At 38.0% G+C, this 20,201-nt stretch overlaps 1 pseudogene; it reads right to left on the reverse strand.

Annotated features, from left to right (window-relative positions):
* Positions 1 to 20,201, reverse strand: part of LOC128517192 (deleted in malignant brain tumors 1 protein-like) — a 76,668-nt pseudogene that overhangs the window by 49,573 nt on the left and 6,894 nt on the right.

A 20,201-nucleotide genomic window follows, 5' to 3' on the forward strand; every position in this document is an offset into this window, starting at 1 on the left:
ATAATAATAATAATAATAATGATAATATTTTAACCAGTTGTATTTTGTTTTTAATGGAAAAGTTTACCTGAGCAGATGACTCCTGCATCATCAAAATGAGAACAGAAATGTCCCCCTTGTGAGCTACAGTTGTTCAATGTCAGCTCAGATCCTTTACAGTACAAATCATATATCCAGATTGGTCCTGATCCCTGTCCAATCTCCGACGAGTACCACAGATCTACAGCCTCCCCACAGTACAGCTCTCTACACACCACTGCAGCATCTCTTATATCCCAGGCAGTACTACACACTGTTCCCCACTGTCCATCATGAAGAACCTCCACTCTCCCAGCACATCGACTTCCATTATTCACCAACCTCACACCATCTTAGAGAGAGATAGAGAGATTTTGAGAGAATGAGGTGAGATTAAAAAAAGATCAAGCTCTGTGATCTATGCAAATTACAGAACATCAGTTAAAATAAATATACATTTCATCCAAAAATCTATTGAGAGGAAAACCATCAGAAATAATCATCTTTCTTGCCTATTTCTTTCTTTCATATAATTTTTGTGTGCTAGTGCTAATAGCAGTATTACAGTACTCAAAAACCTTTTCTGTAAAAAAAATAATTAATGGCAGTAAATCCACTTTGATGTTTTTTATAACTGTGTTTATGATCAAGGTTTACAAACTGTAACATAATCATCATACCTGTCAGTATAACTGTCTTCTGATCAGCTTTAAATGTGTTACCTGGATCAGTCTCTACATTAAAACACATATTTAAAATGGTGAAGTTATAATGAACATTAAATATTCAGAAATAATGTGCAAGAGACACAGCAGTGACATTAATATGCAGAGTTGGGTATAACGCATTACTATGTAATGCATTACTGTATTCTAATTACTTTTCCTGACAACGCAGTAATGTAATGAGTTACAATTTAAAGGGATGCAATTTGATTACAGTTACCAATGTCAATAACATTGTTACTAGCGTTACAAATGTAGTGTTTTAAAATTAATCAAAATCCATTTAAAAATCACGTTTTGCACGGCAGCATCAGTTTTTAAGCATGCGTTTTAATCAATCATCAGAGAGCTTTGTAGTTTTACATTATATATTGTAATGGGTTCACAAGGTGAGGTCAAACGGGAAAAGGGGTGCTTTTATTTAGAAAAAACAGGAAAGGAGAAGGTTAAAGGAAGGAGGAAGCTAAAAAAGCTATTTTTAACATACAGAAAGCCTGTTAACATTAACATTCCATTAACATTAATTATTCCATTAACATTAAATAATTCTTTTGACTGTGTAAAGCTGCTTTGCGGCAATGAAAATTGCTAAAAGCGCTATACAAATAAAATTGAATTGAATTGAATTGAATTGAATTGAATTGAATTGAATTGAATTGAATTAATTATCGCCAGCCGGCCCAACCTGGCCCCTTCGCGCACCTGCAGAAGGGAGACGCCTACATAGGGAGCTTAAAGAGTGAGCGAGGTGCGACTAGAGGTTAAGGCGCATGACCACCACAGACACATGTTGTGACATAGGTTTTTAAAGTAACTTAAATGTAATGTAATTAGTAATCTGATTACTTTAACATGTAATAATCAGTAAATTAATTAAATTACAATTTTAAAGTAGTAATAAGTAATTTATAGTAGATTATTTTTGTGAGTAATTTCCCCAATACTTAATATGTAATCAGGGAAAGTTTCTGTTATTCAAAGTCGGGTTGTGCAGCTGATTAAGTCAGTTTTATTGGTTCTTCAGTCTTATTACTAATAAACACCTGCATGTAGTTTATGACCCTAAGTATAAGTGTAAGTAAAAATCTAATATGAGTTTAGTATTGGTTTATCGTATTGTTACTGCCAAATTTCCTTGCTTGTTTGTATTAGCATTTAAATTATACTGCCTTTTTCATTTATACTAAATAACAATATTTACCTACTTTTACATTTTAATTTTACTGGACTTTTGCCTTTACCGTTTTTTTGCGCTTTTTCGAAAAACGCACGTTATCAGCTGAGAACAACAAGAGAATGCATCACCAAACAATTATTATGTCTACCATTCAGCTTGTTCAGTGTGTAGAGTGCAGGATGTTTAGACATTCTCTTAACTTTATTTGTAATAGGTGTGTTTTAGTGAGCTCTCTGACATATGGCGATGTCTGAAAAAGTATGCTCTGGTCCCATCCCAATGAGACGTGGCGACATAGCTTACTGAGTGGGATGGTGCTGCTCTCATTTCCTGTAGCATAGCGCATAGTCTCAGAAGAGGCCTAGTTAACCGGTGACAATCCAGAGCCCAGGCCAGGGAGCAGACAGGCAGGCTAAACCAACCTGCTAGCTGCATAGCGTAATCACTCAGGGTTCACTATATTGAGACTGTGTCTGTTCCCCAAGCTAAGCAAAAATGAAGAAAGACTCAAAGTCCGTTTTAGTGGCCACTGCACAACTACACATTCGTGGACATTAGTTACTTACTCTAACACAAGTCATTTTAAATATCTCACTTTCAGGCATATTTGCACACCCCCTAGACATTCTGTTTCCCTGATGCACTGAAGTCACTTTAAACATGTAAATCAATCATGATACCTTCAGGCATATTTGCACACACCTGGACATTTCTATTTATATTTTACTTTATTGCCATACAAAAAAATCCATAAATTCTATTATTCCATATTTTATACAGGTATGTTTTTCTTATTTTTCTATATTTTTAAATATTGTTACTTATATTTTTCTTATATTGTATATTTTGTACTGTACGGTTATTTAATTAAATGTAATTTTATTCTTTCTTAGTTAATTTGATCTTCTATTTTCTTTTTCATATTTATTTCCTATTCATAGTCTTTGATTTTAGGTCACAGGCGGTCATCTAAGCATTTCACTGCATATCGTACTGTGTATGTGACAAATAAAATTTGAATTCAGTAATTTAATTAATATAGAGACCAAAAATTTAAAACACACTGAATACACAGCCGGCACCTCTGATCTTAAGCTAGGACTGGTAAATATTAGATCTCTCGCATCTAAAGCAGTTATTGTCAATGAAACTATCACAGACCGACTTATAAAGCAGGTCACACTTTAAATTTAATATCATCCTTCGGATTAAGTATTAATTAATACATAATTGCAATTCCACAGTCTGAAGTTATCTCAGACCACTGTCCTGTCTCAATTAAAGTGTGTCATATAATGTACGAACAGCACCGCACTACCACATTAAACGTACATTTACACGAAATACCACACAGAGCTTTATTAATAATCCCCCAGTTACCAGCTTTGACTGGATCTCCATCTGACTCCACAGAACTCGATCAGGCGACTGAATATTTAGAGTCAACATTTCGTTATACCTCAGATAATGTAGCTCCAGTTAAAAGGAAAAGGATTAGAGATGAGAAACTCGCTCCTTGATATAGTGACCATTTACCACATCAGCACCTAAAATATTTTGCTCTTCTTAAAGAGAGTGAACTAATTTCACTCATCTCTTCTTCAAAATCATCAACCTGTGAATTAGATCCTATACCGACACATTTTCTAAAGCAGATAGAACCGGAAATAACAGAATCCCTGTTAAAAATAATTAACTTTTCACTCAACATTGGGTATGTTCCCAAATCTTTTAAATTAGCAGTTATTAAACCGCTAATCAGAAACCTGACCTCGACCCCTGTCAGCTTTCCAATTACAGGACGATATCAAACCTCCTCTTTATCTCTAAAATTCTGGAAAAGATAGTATTACAGGAGCTATGTTTATATCTACATAGAAATAGCATAAACTAACTGCATCAGTCAGGATTTAGGCCTCATTACAGCACAGAGACAGCACTTATTGGCCTCTGATCAGGGTTGCGGCACTATACTTGTGTTACTCGACCTCAGTGCAGCCTTTGACACCATTCCCAGATAGCACAGGTACGTCGCGGAGACGTTGGCTAAAGAGCATATCATCTGGTAAACATCGCGTTCGTTTTTTTTGCGAGAAGAGAACACACTGTGTTGAGAAGATGTTTGGCGGGCGTGTGGAAAAGGTAAGCAGGAATTAATTCCCATCTTTCTAAATAGAAACGAAATACTGAACATAAATGTCACCTGCTGTTAAGCGATGTTTAGTCACGTTATTTTGGTTTAAGCTATTTCTTGTATTTTTAATCACACTTAAAATTCCAACGGTTATATGCGCATGCTTAATCTGCGGTTCGGTTCTGGTTTCGGTCTGTCCTCATGAGTTGTGAAGCGAGAGAAACAAAGTATAAATATTGTTCATTTGATAAATTAAGTATTGTCTGTGCATGTTATTCACAAGTTCTGACGCGTGTCTTTTGTTACACAGTGTCACTCACGACTTCAGACGTTTCGTTGATTTCTTTGTCTCTTGTTTATTTTCAACATCAAAGTACAACGGTTGTTACAACAAACGGTTGTTTGTTGCGGTGTTTTTTATCACTAGTTGGAACGTTCAGGTTGCCGAAAAGTGGGTTGGACATTACAGTTGCTTCTTGCTCTACAAATTCCATCAGCTGCACAAACTTGGCTCTTTTCTGGGTGCGCTTCCGTGCATGTATGCATGGTTCCTCCATCTTTCACGCAATTTGTAGGGCAGTTTTGAGACTATAGTCCTCAAATTGGTAGCATTGTCTAGCTCATCCATGTAATCGATGCTTGACATGGTATTGTAACATTTTACTAGGAACAGGGAGAAAGTTGTCAGCGACTTTCCGTCCTCTAACTTTATTTCCGGCCAGTTGAGTGCCTTTTGCATCAGCGTTGTAGCGATTATTTGTCTATTTCCAAACTTGTCATGTAACAGTCTCATAGCTTCTGCGTAACCGCGATGTTCTGGCATGAGCTGGCAGCTTGTCACTAGGTCCGTAGGCTGTCCTTTAGTATACTGCTTAAGAAAGAACAGCCTATCCAAATTGCTATCAGTTTTGGTTTCGATGACATGTTTAACAGCTCTTACAAAGGACGTGAACTCAAGAGGGTCACCATCGAATGAAGGAACGTCGCGCGGAGGTAAGGAAAGTTGCCTTTGACTCTTCGCAAACATTTCTGTAAGATCTGCCTGAAGTGGCATCCTACCCTGAGGCTCCACTATGTCAGTGTTGTAAAGTGAGTGTTCGTTACCTTGGGTGGGCCGTTCCATTAGGGTGCTTGACATTATGGGTTTGGCACTCACTGGCATGCTTAAGTGGGTTGCTCGGAGGCGTGATGGCAGCTCGAGGTATTCTGTTGCCGAACTGTGGTCGCAGTGGTCGTTGTGCTCCGGTTCCGGGGGCATGCACCACTCGTTTCGACGACCACGCTCCGTCTCGCAGGATGTTGTTTTTTACGGTTCTGGTAAGAATTTAGTTCAGCATCGGCTATTGCAAGCGCCGTTTCCATTTCCAGCCTTTCCTTTTGTGCCTTTAATTGTGCTTGCTCAATCTTTAATCGTGCTTTCATCTGCTCTTCCTCAGCCTTTAATCATGCTTCCTCCAGTTCCAGCCCCTGCCGATCTCTCAAGGTTGCTGCTTTAGCCAGCAAAGCTGCTCTGTTGGCTTCTGCCCTTTTTAGTCTAGCTTCGGATGCTGCTGACGTTAAGGACCTCTTGGATGCCACTGACGTTACGCTTCCGTGCCTTTGGGGGGCGGGCGTCTTGCGTTCCAGCATTGACACACTGTCGTGTGGCGAAACTCCATCGTCAACTGTTTGGGGCAACTTAAAGCAATTACTAGTTTCCGCGATCCACGACTTTACTCTTACCATGAATTCTGAGCAGCGCGTCAATCTAGGGTGAAACCAGTGGTGCTGATCGGTTTCACGCTCTTCATCCTTTGCGCACGATCACACTGTTACATTGCTTTCAATAAAGTCACTTAGCAGCCCTTCGTATTGGCGGCGCTTGGCTTTAACATCATGCAAATTACAAGCTGTAGCTTCGATAGATTACAGTTACAACAACTCATTTTACTGTATTCCTTTTAGCTTACTGTCTCACGGTCAAAAGCTTGAATGCTCCACACCTTTCTGTATCCTTCCGTGTCTTAACAACAACAACAACTAACGTGCGTGAAAGACATGAAGCTCCATAACTGTGGGATGATGTCACAGAACAACTCATAAAATGATGTCCCAATACAAATTATGAGTATGATACTTAATGCTTAATGCTTAACTAATAAACTGAAATAAGATGAACATAACAACAAATCACAAGAATAAAATATGGCCCTTACAAGTATCATGAATTTTAATTGAATCTATCTCTATAATTTTTCACAGCAGTTTGTGAGTGAAAAGTGTCCTGTCTGCATCTGACTTCTGGAGTTTCCTGACCAACCGTATCTAACGGTTATATTTAAAAGTCATAACGGACAGTTATAAAGTACAAAAAATTTTTTTCTTTGATTAATACTTATTTGTGTTTTTTTATGTTTTGTACATCTTTTCATGTTGCTGCTGGTGTAAAATAGGGTTTTTATTAAATATAAAATAAAAATCTCCATTTTATCCCATTTGTCTTATGTTTCCTTCCTTTACAGAATTCTGTTGATCATGGTTAATTGTAATTAACCAAGGGTATTTAATTAAAATAATGGGAGGGGGTGTTTTAATAAAACAACATCTATCCGACATGAATCAGACATTTGGCAGATGTATGAACATCTGATTAACATTGTCTAAAGAGCGGATCAGGGACGTTTTAATTCATTTACGTCTTAATTACGTGGGCTAAGCGTTGTTCTAACATTGGGCATGGACGTCACGGCGACGTCTGCTAGATGAGCAAACAGTGTAACTTTAGGTGGCCTTTCTGTTCCATCAAGTGCAACAGTAAAAGACCTTGGTGTGATTATAGATTCCAGCCTTTCATTTGAAACACATGTAGATAATATTACCAGGATAGCATTCTTTTACCTCAGAAATATTGATGCAGAAAAACTAGTTCATGCTTTTATCACCTCTAGGTTGGACTATTGTAATGCCTTACTGTCTGGTTGTTCAACTAGCAACTTGCATAAGCAAGCTTCAGTTAGTCCAGAATGCAGCAGCAAGAGTCCTCACTAGAACCAGAAGATACGAGCACATCACACCTGTCTTATCCACACTGTATTGGCTCCCTGTGAAATTTCACAGCCATTTTAAAATACTATTATAAAAGTATAAAGCATTAAATGGTCTGGCTACACGGTATGTTATGCTCAGCATTTGTTTCATGGACCTTAAACATAAGGCATGAGATTTTTTAAAGTTCATTTTTACTGTAAATGTTATTATCAAAACCAGTTTACCTGAGCAGGTGACTCCAGAATCATCACCATGATTACATTTATTTTCCCCCCACTCTGCTGAACTACAGTTTTTCAGTGTTGACTCTGATCCTCTACAGTTCAGTTCATTCAACCAGATTATTCCTGATCCCTCTCCAAAGTGAGCCTTTATCCTCACATTTACAGCCTCCCCACAGTGCAGCTCTCTACACACCACTGCAGCGTCTCTCATATCCCAGTCACGATCACACACTGTTCCCCACTGTCCATTATGAAGAACCTCCACTCTCCCAGCACAGCGACTTCCACCATTCACCAACCTCACAGTGCCAAAGTCTGAAAGAGAAAGAAAATATTATATATATATATATATATATATATATATATATATATATATATATATAGTTTACTATATAGTAGCTGTGTTCATGAAGCTGAAGAATGCTCTCTCTCACACATGTTTTTTTTAAAACAAAAATGAAACATTTGAATGATATTTAAACAGAAGTTGATGATATCTTCATGATAAAGATCATGATACTTAACCAGAACATATTAATCCCACATCGTTGTCATGGGAGCAGGGTGAGTGTTTGATTGAAGATGATGTTGGACAGAAGTAAATCTCAGATTCATTTCCTCTACACTGAAGCTCCTCTGTCCACACCTGACCCTCCCCTCGGCCAAAAGCAGCTGATCCCAGCACCTTCACAGGAATCCCACAGCCCAGCTCTCGACACACAACCTCTGCATCCTGCTGGTCAAAGTCAGCATCACACACTGTGGACCAGGAACCTCCATGAAACACCTCCACTCTCCCAGAGCACCGGTGAGGACCAGCACTGAGTCTCAAACTTTGACCTAGTTTTTATTTAGTTGTGGAAAATTTGTTAAAATTAAATTAAATGCTAAAAAATGTTTAAAATTATAAGTTTAATTGAAATTCACCAATAATAAAACAAATTAATCAAGATTATATGGCAGATTTATATGGCAAGATTTACCTAGGCAGATGACTCCAGCATCAATAACATGATTACAGTAATGTCCTTCTTGTGAGCTACAGTTGTTTAGTGTTGACTCTGATCCTCTACAGTACAAATCATATATGAAGATTGGTCCTGATCCTTTTCCAAACTCAGCCCAGTACAGCAGATCTACAGGCTCCCCACAGTGCAGCTCTCTACACACCACTGCAGCATCTTTCATATCCCAGGCAGAAGCACACACCGTTCCCCACTGATCACCATGAAGAACCTCCACTCTCCCAGCACAGCGACTTTCACCATTCACCAACCTCACACCATCTTAGAGAGAGAGAGAGAGAGAGAGGGGTTTTAATAGAATGAAGTGAGAATAAAAAAAGATCAAGTGCTGTGATATATGCAAATTACAGAACATCAGTTAAAATAAGTTCCCTTTTTCCTTTCTATCTTTCTTTCATTTAATATTTGTGTGCTAGTGCTAACAGCATCACAGTACTCTAGTATGTTCTCTATCAAAATAAAATTAATACAAGTAAATCCACTTTAATGTTATTGTATAAACAGTGTTTATGATTGAGGTAAAAAAATAACATTATCATCATACCTGTCTGTATTACTGTCTTCTGATCAGCTGTAATGGCGTCATATTTTTCTGGTTCACTGTCTAAAATAAAACAGATATTTAAAATGCTGAAGCCATAATAAACATTAAAGATACAGAAACAGTGTAAATGAGACACAGCTGTAACATTAATATTTAATTAACGAAAGTTCCTCATGTTCAGGGTTGGTGTATTGCAGCTGCTTAGGTCAGTTTTATGGGATCTTTATTCATATTAAACAAATATCTGCCTGTAGTTTATGACGCTAAGGTTGGCCAATTTTTCTTGATCACAAGACCCCAATACTAGGGTGTCCATCAGTGTCTAGACCACTGAAAATGGTACATTTTAAAATGAATACGCTGATACGTAAATAAGATGATGATCACTGTCAATGAAACGGGCCTACAGTCTGAGAGATAAACTGGGCAGAATCAGATTCAATAAAAAAGATGTTTTTAATTTAAATCAAGTTTACACAAAGTTTGAATGTTTAAGGCATGCATTTGTAACTTGGGGTTCAGACCCTATGTGGATTATTATTAGTGCAGTTTGCAGTTCCTCTAAAGCTGATTTTACACCAGACCCTGGCTGCACAGACTGTTACACTCAGCATTTATTTTATATACCTTAAATACAGACTGCAGGGACCATCAGATTTATTTTTAAAAATCTACAAAAAAAACAACTTTTAAATATTTTGATTAAAACCAGTTTACCTGAGCAGGTGACTCCAGCATCAGCACTATGATCACAGGTACTGTTCTTCCACTCTGTTGAACCACAGCTCTTCAGTGTTGACTCTGATCCTTTGCAGTACACACGATCCACCCAGATTGGTCCTGATCCTTGTCCAAAGTGAGAAAAATATCGCACATTTACAGGCTCCCCACATTGCAGCTCTCTACACACCACTGCAGCTTCTCTCATATCCCAGTGATTATGACACACTGTTCCCCACTGTCCATCATGAAGAACCTCCACTCTCCCAGCACAGCGACTTCCACCATTCACCAACCTCACACTGTCTGCACAAGAGAGGGAGAAAATTTTAGATACATAATGTTACTTTATAGCTGTTGTAACGGGTTCGACCCTATGTGCACGCGCGGCACCATGAAGTCAAGTCAAGTCAAGTCGCTTTTATTGTCACATCACGTTACTGGTACACTGGTACCGTACACGTGAGTGAAATTCTTATGTGCAAGCTACACAAGCAATAGTGGTGTACTGTACAATTATAAGAATAAATATACATATGGATAGTACAGAAGTAAAATATTGTGCAAGTGTTATAAAAAAAAATAATAATAAATATATATATATATATATATATATATATATATATATATATATATATATATATATATAATAAAAAAAAAGTGAGCATAAGTATACACATCTACACATACAGAATATACACACATATACACGTCTATATATATATATATATATATATATATATATATAAATATATATATATATATATACATATATCTACATATGCACATACACACATATGCATACATGTATATACCCATACACACACGATTGTGGGAGTGTTTACTTGTGTATGAAGCATGGACATGAGGTGAGGTCTTAAAGAGAAACAGATCATTTATTTAGGATAAATAGGGAAGAAAAGGGTTAAAGGAGGGAGGGCGGAAAGAAAGGGAAGGAAAGAATGTGCAGGTCTGGGGGCAGTGCCCAGGCTTTCCCGGCAGGGATCGGGGGCCCTAATGCTGTCCTCCTGGAGACTTTTTTTCTCCTCGGTCGGCGGGGACGCGAAGGCAGGCTCTCGCAGTTCTTTCCCGCGCTGTCCTTAGCCTGGAGATCAAAAGGGCGGAATTCCAGTGTCCTTTTTAAAGTCCCTGGGGTGCATCATATCGTCCCACTCGAACTCCACTCTCTCATGCTCCACCGCATTACGTTCTTCCCGGACCCCGGACTAAACTCCGCGCCTTGCTTTTAGAATGTGGAGCAACTTGTAGTGATGGGTCGTTCATGAACGATTCATTGTTTTTAAACGAATCTTTAACATGACACAGATAAACGACTAGTCTCGGAGAGTGATTTGTTCATTTTCTATTGGGCGCGCAAGCGCAAAGCATCGCAAAACCGAAACAGAATTGAGTAGTTACCTTTGAGTCTTTAAGTCCCGAGTCGTTCGTTCTTTTGTCACGTGACTCCCATGAACACTATGCAGTGCAATAGATTCAAAAGAACGAACCACTCAGACTAGAAGATATGATGGTGAGCTACTTATTCTGTTTATTATAATATGTCCTTAGCTGCATTGTAATATTTTCATAACTGGAACTATAACCAACATTTGTGTATGTAGACGTATTGGGGGTCTGTTTATTAAAAATGCAACAATTTAATTTATTTCTGATCAAAAGACCGAAATGATTTAAAAAAAAGATCCGTTTATTTTGATGAATGAGATTCAAAGAACCGAGTCACTAAAATGATTCAAACTTCCCATAACTAGGAGCAAGCCCGAGATCCTATTAACGGTAATCACGGCCTGCATACCGGCTTTGCATACCTGCAGAAGGGGTGCTGCCTACCTAGGGAGCCTACAAAGTAAGCGAGAGGAGATAATAGATTTGGACGCATGCCCATCACAGTCACACACCGTGACACTGTGTTCAGCCATGGATCTATTAGAGCTAGAGAACTCACACATTCTCTCTCTTTCTCTCTCTCTCTCTCACACATACACAAACACACACACACACACTTAAACAATTAATCACAAATAAATTTAACATTTAAATGTTATTTAAACAGAATTTAAAATTTAAATGATACTTAACCAGAACATTTTAATCCCACATCGTTGTCGTGGGAGCAGTTTGAGTGTTTGAGTGAAGATGATGTTGGACAGAAGTAAATCTGAGATTCATTTCCTCTACACTGAAGCTCCTCTGTCCACACCTGACCCTCCCCTGGGCCAAAAGCAGCTGATCCCAGCACCTTCACAGGAATCCCACAGTCCAGGTCTCGACACACAACCTCTGCATCCTGCTGGTCAAAGTCAGCATCACACACTGTGGACCAGGAACCTCCATGAAGCACCTCCACTCTCCCAGAGCACCGGTGAGAATCAGCACTGAGTCTCAAACTTTGACCTGGATTTTATTCAGTTGTGTAAATAATGAGCAAATTGTGAAGAAAACAGAATTAGAGAAAAGAAGAAAAATACAAAAACTGTTTAAAATTATTCATTTTACTGAAATTCTTCATTAGTAATATCACATCTAGCCTCTATCACATCTATTTATCTATCATGTCATTTACTTGCACTACCTCAACTTACTGTCCCAGTATATTGAATTATGTCCTGTTGTCACTTTGCTGGATTTGGTTGCACATTTGCATTTCATGTTGTTTTTTGTTGTTGTTGTTTTTTTTTTTTTTTTTTTTGTATAGTATTTAGAATAGTTTTTATTTATTTATGGTGTCAATTTAGTTTGTGTTAGATAGTCAGCTAATTAGGTGTTTTAGTTAGCTAGTTAATTTATGTTAATTTATGTTGTATGTAGCACCTTGGTCCAGGGGAACGCTGTTTCATTTCACTGTGGACTGAACTAATGGTTGAAATGACAATAAAAGCCTTCTTGGCTTAAAACATAAAGTAAACATAGTAATGTTTTAACTAGTTGTATTTTTGTTTTTAATACAGTAATTACCTGAGCAGATGACTCCTGCATCATTAAAATGATTACAGTAATGTCCCCCTTGTGAACTACAGTTGTTCAGTGTCAGCTCTGATCCTCTACAGTACAAATCATATATCCAGATTGGTCCTGATCCTTGTCCAAACTCAGCCCAGTACCGCAGACCTACAGGCTCCCCACAGTGCAGCTGTCCACACACCACTGCAGCATCTTTCATATCCCAGGCAGTACTACACACTGTTCCCCACTGTCCTTCATGAAGAACCTCAACTCTCCCAGTGCAGCGACTTCCACCATTCACCAACCTCACACCATCTTGGAAAGAATGAAGTTTGGTATCAAAAACGATCAAGGACTGTGATCTACAGCATGTAAACTCCCGAATATGTTTGTATACTTTGATGTTATTTATAACTGTGTTCCTGATTTAGGTTAACAAACTGTAACATTGTTATCATACCTGTCAGAATAACTGTCTTCTGATCAGCTGTAATGGTGTCATTATATTTTTCTGGTTCACTGTCTACAATAAAAAGCAGATATTTAAAATGATAAATTTATAATGAACATTAAAGATACAGATACAGTAATATTAATATGTGATCATTGAAAGTTCCTGGTATTCCGAATCGGGTTTGGCAGCTGCTTATGTCAGTTTTACTGGTTCTTTATTAAAATTAATAATAAACACCATCATGTAATTTATGACTCCATGGTTGGCTGATATTTCTTCAGCATAAGACTTCAAAACTGGGTTTTCCAACAGTGTCTAGACCACAAAAAATAGTCTGAAGGATAAACTGGGTACAGTGAGAAAATAAATTGAGAAAAATTTAATGTAAATAATATTTAAGCAAAGTTTGAATGTTTAAGGCATGACTGCTAACTAACTTGAGGTTAAGCCCCCATGTTAAGTCTTCTTCTTAGTATTATTATCATCAATAACTGCATTATTAGTGCAGTTTGGAGTTCCTCTAAAGCTGATATTACATCAGACCCAACTGCACAGTCTATCACATCAGACTGTGGGATCAGATATTTTAAATGTTATTATCTAAACATATTGCCTGAGCAGGTGACTCCAGCATCAGCACTGTGATCACAGGTACTTTTCTCCCCCTCTGTTGAACCACAGCTCTTCAGTGTTGACTCTGATCCTATGCAGTACACACGATCCATCCAGATTGGTCCTGATCCTCGTCCAAAGTGAGCAAAATATCGCACATTTACAGGCTCCCCACATTGCAGCTCTCTACACACCACTGCAGCATCTCTCATATCCCAGGTATTATGACACACTGTTCCCCACTGTCCATCATGAAGAACCTCCACTCTCCCAGCACAGCGACTTCCACCATTCACCAACCTCACACTGTCTGAGAAAGAGAATATCAGATAAATAATTTTCAGTTGTGTTCTGCCATGAGTTCTGCCTAAGCTGGAGAACAAAGACTCTCTCTCTTTTCTTATGCTCTGATTCAGGAGTTCACACACTGAGTATAAAGTGTTTATTGGGACATTTAATGATCACCATCACAGTCCAATAAAATACATGTCACACACACACACACACACACACACTCTTTCTCTCTCTCTCTCTCTCTCTCTCTCTCTTCAGAAGTGAGAAAGAAAGGAGGTGATGCACCTGTAAAGGATACACAAAGATACACACACTAAACATTCAAATTCAAAATTCAAATTTAAATTCTAATTTTATTTGTCACGTACACAGTCATACACAGTACGATATGCAGTGAAATGCTTAGACAACTGCTCCTGACCTAAGAATATGAATAGGAAATAAATATGAAAATTAAAATAAAGGGTAAGTTTACTAGAGAACTAGAGGAGAATAAAATAAAAATAAAAATATACAAATAAAAGTTAAAAATAAAATATCTGTACACAAAATACACAATATAGAAAATATATAGAAAATATATGAAAAAATGTAAAACAATAAGAGCAGCCGAATAAATGGTAATAAAAGAATGGTTATGTCCGTGGTTGTGCAATCCACATCCACATATTAAAAGTGACTTGTTCATCATTCATCTGTATCTGATGCCTCTAATTTTTTTGATTACTCTAAAAAGAGTTCATAGAATGTCGTGGCTAAAAATCATCCCAGTTGATGTAGTGAGAAGTGTGTGATGTGTTAGTGTGAATAATGAGTGTGTACTTACCAGCTGCTGTGAGTGTGAGTGTGGATGAGAGAAGAATAAAAGTCAGACAGATTTCCATCTCCCTCCTCACTGTACACGATGTGTTCACCTCCACTCACCCAGAGAGACAGAGAGAAGTGTGTCCCCTCACTCAGCCCCCTACAGAGAGAGAGAGAGAGAGAGAGAGAGAGAGAGAGAGACCAATCACACTCAACATTACCTTATTAGAAAAAACATCATACAGACTAAATAACAAATCAGAGGCGGCATCTTTCACTTTCTCCATATATATCAATATAACATCAGCGCTGATGAACAGAGCTCCGCCTCCTGTCTCTGAGGGGTGTGACTGATGAACAGAGCTCCGCCTCCTGTCTCTGAGGGGTGTGACTGATGAACAGAGCTCCGCCTCCTGTCTCTGAGGGGTGTGACTGATGAACAGAGCTCCGCCTCCTGTCTCTGAGGGGTGTGACTGATGAACAGAGCTCCGCCTCCTGTCTCTGAGGTGTGTGAGTGATGAACAGAGCTCCGCCTCCTGTCTCTGAGGGGTGTGAGTGATGAGAGTCGACCACATCACACACTGATTTCAGAGAGAGGAAGCACTCGGCTGTCATACAGCATTAATGCCTGACACCTGCACAGAGCAGATACACACACTGATACACCACTGCAGCACACACACACACACACACACACACACACACACACACACACAGGGTCACCTCGACAGGGCACTTCAAGTCAAGTCGGCTTTTATTGTCATTTCATCCATATACAGTTCAGTAGACGATTAAATGAAACAACGTTCCTCCAGGTCCAAGGTGCTACATACAACATAAACTAACACTAACTAACTAACTAACTAACTAACTAACTAACTAAGAAACCTAATATATCTGACTAGCTGAGGCAAAACAGATTAACATTATAAATGAACAGAAACTATCTATGTTCTATAGAGAAAAGACAACATAAAGTAAAGGACCCTGGACACCCTGGACACCCTGGACACGGTCCCAGTCCATCACAGGGCACAAGCACACACACAGTCTCTCTCACACACTATTATTTCATAAGCATTATTTAACGTATTTGATACATTTGACTATAAAATGATTTATAAAATATATATTATACACATAAACCTTAAAATTGTTATTAACAATAATAAATTATTAGTGTATTGTTTATAACAGTCCACAAGATGGCAGTAAAGTACTTCTAACCTGACACTTCTGTTGGGTAAAATATGTTTTTCTGATGATTTTTTAAAACTTAATTTTAAAAAAAAATTAATAGGACAATAAACAAAATACAATAATAAAAATAAATGATTCCTATGTGTTCGTAAAATTTGCAAGAAATACTTTAAAATGCCACAAAATTCATATGGTCCATCTACATCAACAAGGAATATGGAAGCAAATTAGAATCACAATTATTGGAATTAAATCAGCCTTTAAAAAACACATTTTGAAATTTAATCACTGTTAAATCATTAGTTTTAAAATGTAAATACTACTGAATTTATCAAACTGAAATATTTGACTTTAAAAAGCTTCATCTGTAAATTTATGTCCTCCGAAATTTACATGAAATTCTCATTAGTCCATTTCAACCTGTAAAAGTCTTGATTTCAATTCACATTTAATTTAATATTCTGAAATTCAGATAGAAAATTTCAAGCAGTAAAATTGAATAGAGTAAAAGCAATGTGAGGGCAGCGGCCTCTTCACTCAGCATTGGATATGTTCCAAAATCTTTTAAATTAGCAGTTATCAAACCAATAATTAACAAACCTGACCTCGACCCCTGTCAGCTGTCCAGCTACAGACCAATATCAAACCTCCCCTTTATCTCTAAGATCCTGGAAAAGATAGTAGCGGAGCAGCTATGCTCATATTTACATAGAAATGGCATACATGAACTGTATCAGTCAGGATTTAGGCCTCATCACAGTACAGAGACAGCGCTCGTTAAAGTAGTAAATGACATTCTATTGGCCTCTGATCAGGGTTGTGTAACTATGCTTGTATTACTTGACCTCAGTGCAGCTTTTGACACTGTTGATCACGCTATTCTTCTTCACAGATTAGAAAATGTAGTGGGAATTAAGGGTACAGCCCTCTCCTGGCTCAGATCCTATCTGACCCATCGTTATCAGTATGTAGACTTAAATGGTGATTATTCTGCATGTTCTCTAGTGGAGTTTGGCGTTCCGCAGGGTTCAGTTTTAGGTCCACTGCTTTTTTCCCTTTACATGCTTCCTCTGGGCAACATAATCCGTAAGCATGGTATTAGTTTTCATTGTTATGCTGACGATACACAGTTATATGTCTCAGCAAAACCTGATGAGAAAGAACAGCTTACTAAAATTGAGCAATGTGTGCAGGACATAAGAAATTGGATGCTAATTAACTTCCTTCTGCTAAATCCGGATAAGACAGAAGTTCTAGTCATAGGACCGCATACAGCTAGGAGTAAAATTTTAGATCACACCGTAACTTTAGATGGCCTTTCTGTTCCATCAAATGCAACAGTGAAAGACCTTTGTGTGATTATTGATTCCAGCCTTTCATTTGAATCACATGTAGATAATATTACCAGGATAGCATTCTTTCACCTCAGAAATATTGCCAGAATAAGAAATTTATTGTCGCTAAACGACGCAGAAAAACTAGTTCATGCTTTTATCACCTCTAGGTTGGACTATTGTAATGCCTTACTGTCTGGTTGTTCAGCTAGATGCATAAATAAGCTTCAGCTAGTCCAGAATGCAGCAGCGAGAGTCCTCACCAGAACCAGAAGATATGAGCACATCACCCCTATCTTATCTTCACTCCATTGGCTCCCTGTGAAATTTCGCATTGATTTTAAAATACTACTCTTGACATATAAAGCATTAAATGGTCTCGCGCCGCAGTACCTGAGCGAAATGCTAGTGTCTTACGATCCGCCACGCCTACTTTGATCAAAGGATGCAGGCTGCTTGTCAGTACCGCGTATTATGAAAAATACAGCTGGGGGCAGAGCTTTTTCTTATAAAGCCCCAAAGTTATGGAATAGTCTTCCAAATAGTGTTCGGGACTCAGACACAGTCTCAGTGTTTAAGTCCAGGCTAAAAACCTATTTATTTAGCCAAGCATTTTTATAAATAGATTAGCCTTAGGTAAAGGAGCAGATCTGGGGGACTCATGGACGTAGAGTATTATGGTGAACTGGTATGTTTGGATGCTGTCTTTCTCACTCTCATTGATCACTCAGGTTTGCTGACGGTGAGGTGATTGTTTGCTTTACATGTCAGGAAGCCCTCATGTTTGTGTTTCCTTCTGGCTCTCCCTTTTAGTTATGCTGTCATAGTTAGTCCTGCCGGAGTCTCTGCTTGCACTCTACACTAAATATACATTCACATTATACATTGTGTGACTGTGTCCATACCTAACTGCCATCTCTCCTCTTCTTCTCTTCCCCCCCCTCTTTCTTTTTCCTCTCTCCTCCTGTCCCCCCCTTTCACTCTTTCTCTCTCTCTCTGTCGAGCTACACATGTCGTTCCTGAGCTGCCAGTGATCCAGACTCCCTCTGCCCTCCGGACCTGTCTGACCCATCCTGGTGCCCTGCTTCTGGCTGAAGATCTCGTCACATGGATGCCCCGTGTGTCTCTCTGGGATGCGTCTGGTGTCTGGGAATGATTCTCTCTACCTAGAAAATGGTTCTGGCCTTGACTGGTGTTGGCAACTGTTTCTCTGGGGACTTGACAGTTCGATAGTTCATGACTGGAACTTCTTACAAGTCTACCTGGGTCTTCAATAACTACCTGGACTCCATATTAACATCAATTAACATCAGCTATTATAGCTGAACTGCCTCCCACCCTACACACTGTATAAATGCAGATCATTTACTGCTTTCTGTTTCACCCAAATGAGGATGGGTTCCCTGTTGAGTCTTCCTCTCAAGGTTTCTTTCTATTACCATCTCAGGGAGTTTTTCCTTGCCACTGTCGCCCTCGGCTTGCTCACCAGGGACAAACTGACCATTTTGATTCATACAAATTTACATTTCATACAAACTTAAATAATTCTTTTGACTGTGTAAAGCTGCTTTGCGGCAATGAAAATTGCTAAAAGCGCCATACAAATAAAATTGAATTGAATTGAATTGAATTTTACAGGCAATTACATTTAGTTTGACCTTTTTATTTGTGTTATTTATTTTGGTGTTGTTTATATACAGCACATATTTTTCTTTAAAACAAACCAAAAGTTGAAACTGCCACAAAAAGTTTTGTTATACTGTAAAAATAATTGACCAAGGCCCGGTTTCTCGATAACGCACACTATTCGCGAGCTAAGAAGACTCTTAAGATATATCTTACGTAAAGTGACAACTTTTCTAAGTGTATTTCTCGAACTGTCCCTTAGGAGTCTTCTTAAGTCGCTGCCTCTCACGTCCAACATTACAAGTCAATGTCTACAACTGCCACAAAAATTTTTTGTTATACTGTGAAAATAATTGACCAACTTATTTCTAAGTTTTACTTCTTAAAATATTTAGTTTTTGTAGTTAATGTACTTATAAAAAAGGCACAATTACGTTCAATAAATGTTTATTGGAAAGAAGCTGCAGTAAAATATGTTTTGTTAAATAAAAAACTATTTTGTATAATGCAGGTCACTTAAAACAACAATATACTTAAACTCATAGTTATACCTGATCTGATGAAGAGTGAAGGGTAGGTGTGTTACATTTTGTGACAAGGCTGGGCAGTACCTCACTAATACTTGCGGATGTGTTTTAATAACAGTTTTTGAGGTGGAATTAGACTACACTACATGAGATTTGTATAATGTCTCTGCTATATAATCAGAATTTTGCAATAATTTTATAACCATTGTTAGGTCTACTTTATTATTTATAAATGTATCAGGAGAAAAAAAAATGATATTCCAGTTTGAATTATTATTATACATTAAGACACCAGTAACATCATGTAATAATGAGTACACAGCAGAGCAACTGATAAATGGGGACAACTACAGCCTATCTTTAGATATTTTCAAGTATCAGTGTTCTTAGTGAGGTGTATAGCTCTGCAGCTTCAAAAGCATCTGTCGGATCATCGCATCCATTCTCCTGCATTAGTAAGACACAGACATCGAAAACTGTCTCATCACAAGGGAGCTGACTCTTGGGTGTGCACTCTCCCTTACACACATCCACCTCCTCAAGGTCCACTGTTCTGACACACGATAAGTCTCTGTCTGCACCTGTGACTGGGGACAACCAGCACATGGACTGACTATTTTTTTTAACTTACATACATTTACATACACAAATACATTTAGTTTGGATTTTATCATAATAATAATCAATATTTAGTTTACAAATTAATTATCATTTCTTAAAATAATGATGTGGATTTTAATAGCATATTTCATCCACTAGATGGCAGTAAATCACCTCAGTTTAGGGAAACTT

Source organism: Clarias gariepinus, unplaced genomic scaffold (assembly GCF_024256425.1).
Source record: "Clarias gariepinus isolate MV-2021 ecotype Netherlands unplaced genomic scaffold, CGAR_prim_01v2 scaffold_40, whole genome shotgun sequence".
NCBI lineage: Eukaryota > Metazoa > Chordata > Actinopteri > Siluriformes > Clariidae > Clarias > Clarias gariepinus.